Below are 2269 nucleotides of genomic sequence, written 5' to 3' on the forward strand. Positions count from 1 at the left end.
ACGCCGACGGGGGCGCATAGCCGCATCCACCCTTCGCTTCCACCTAAGAGGATCCCTCATGGCTAGACGCCAGGCAGGGCCTCGGCCCATCTCTAGTTCTTCACGGCAGGTTTGGTCGATCTGCCCAAGCCATGACTTCCTCGGTCGTCCCACAGGCCTCCTCCACCCAGGGTTGTCTCGAATAGAGACGACCTGATGGGCAGGATCATCCTGATGAAAGCGAGCCAGGTATAGCCTGAGTTGGCGATCACGGATTGTGCAGATAACAGGGCTTGTGCCAGTCTCACGGTGCAACCGTTGGTTGGACACATGGTCCCACCAACAGTACCCCATGATCTGGCGCAAGGACCTATTACAAAAGGCTTCAAGACGAGCCTCCAAGGCACAGGACAATGTCCAGGTTTCGCTACCGTATAGCAAAACTGGCATAATCAGGGCCTTGAAAACCCGAAGCTTGGTCCTTCTGCACAGGTACCGACATCTCCAAATACACTTGTTGAGAGAGTTCATGACCCCTGCTGCCAGGCCAATCCGTCTGCTGACTTCATGGTCTGACAGCCCAGAGTTATGAACTACACTACCAAGGTATGTAAAGCTCTCTGTGACTTCAATGTCCTCGCCGCAAGCACGTACCGACTGAACAGGTTCTCCTATCAAGTCCCCAAATTCCTGGACCTTGGTCTTGGTCCAGGAGACCTCTAGACCCAGGGGCTTCGCTTCATTGCTAAATGCATTGAGAGCCGCCACTAGGGTTTCCAAAGACTCAGATAGAATGGCAACGTCATCAGCAAAGTCAAGGTCTGTAACCTTGATATTGCCCAGCGTTGCCCCACAATGACTTTGAACAGTAGCTCTGCCCAGTATCCAGTCCATGCAAGTGTTGAAAAGAGTTGGTGCAAGGACACAGCCTTGCCTCACTCCTGAACTAACAGGAAAGAAGCTCGACAGGCCCCCACCACACTTTACAGCACTTTCAGTACCAGTATACAGGCTTGCTATTAGTCCAATAATCCTTGTTGGTATTCCTCTCAGCCTCAGGATCTCCCAAAGTGACTCCCGATGCACCGTATCGAACGCCTTCTTGAGGTCGATTTAGGCTGCAAGCAGCCCACGCCCGAACTCACGACGGCGCTCTACAATGACTCGAAGCGCGAGGATACGGTCTATTGTGGACTTACCAGGAGTGAATCCGGATTGCTCCAGTCTCTGGTGCCTCAGTAGATGGTCTCTGATACGTCTCAGAAGGATGTGGGCGAGAACCTTGCCTGGTACACTGAGCAGTGTGATGCCTCGGTGATTGCTGCAGTCCCAACGGTCCCCCTTCCCCTTCCAGGGAGGGATGACCACACCCCTCAACAGGTCAGGAGGAACGGAACCGGACTGCCAGATGGCAGCCAGGACAGCATGTAACCCCCGTGCCATAGGTTCACCACCAGCCTTTAACAGTTCAGCTGGTATGCCGCAGATACCAGCTGCTGTATATATATATATATATATATATATATATATATATATATATATATATATATATATATATATATATATATATACATGCATGTGTGTATGTATATATATATATATATATATATATATATATATATGTATGTATGTATGTCTGTGTGTGTGTGTGTGTGTGTGTGTGTGTGTGAGGAAGAGAGCGAGAGACCGAATGCACAATAGTACACAACGCTGCTCCCCAAGGACAAGTGCAAAGATCATTTATTGCCATCGAAGTTGTTAAGCGATCAGTTCCTGATTTGTGGCCACACCCTCTGTCTTCTGCTTCCTGTTTGTTGTTGTTGTCTTGCAAGGTTTGCTGCAGTGAAATTGAAGCTGGAGCTGGTGCTGCTGTTGGCGCTCCCCCTTTCAGCTGATGCGAAATTGTGGAGTCCGTGATGCAATTTGATGATGCATTGTAGCTGGTTTCAGGGCTGGAACTAGAGACATTGTCTGCTGTGGAGCATTTGATATATATTCTCTTATTAATATTTTCTCCCTTTTAAGTTCAGGAAATTCTATGCCGTGAGTGAGGGATACAAAACACAGTAGATGATAATAGCAGTCATGCACGTTCATATCTTTAATAACATTACAAATAAGTACATGTGTTTTACGCATCAAAAGCTGTCTTTAGTGGGATTTCTTCTTGAAAAATAATAATGCACTTAAGCAGAGGTAGAAAACATCTTTTAACAGCCATAACTTTATTAATTTTCCTACTTTTTACGCCAAAGTAATAACATCTCACACGATTTTGTGGTCTACTCCC

General features: G+C 47.4%; 1 protein-coding gene across 1 annotated transcript in view; it reads right to left on the bottom strand.

Annotated features, from left to right (window-relative positions):
* Positions 1 to 2050: 2050 nt before the first annotated feature.
* LOC113829498 (putative per-hexamer repeat protein 5) overlaps positions 2051 to 2269 on the bottom strand; it is a 5285-nt gene continuing 5066 nt past the window's right edge. The window contains exon 7 of the mRNA XM_070116756.1: positions 2051 to 2269. This exon is cut by the window's right edge and continues 275 nt beyond it. The gene's annotated coding sequence lies outside the window, so the exon portion shown is untranslated.

The sequence above is a fragment of the Penaeus vannamei genome, chromosome 39 (genome assembly GCF_042767895.1).
Source record: "Penaeus vannamei isolate JL-2024 chromosome 39, ASM4276789v1, whole genome shotgun sequence".
In the NCBI taxonomy this organism is placed as follows: Eukaryota; Metazoa; Arthropoda; class Malacostraca; order Decapoda; family Penaeidae; genus Penaeus; species Penaeus vannamei.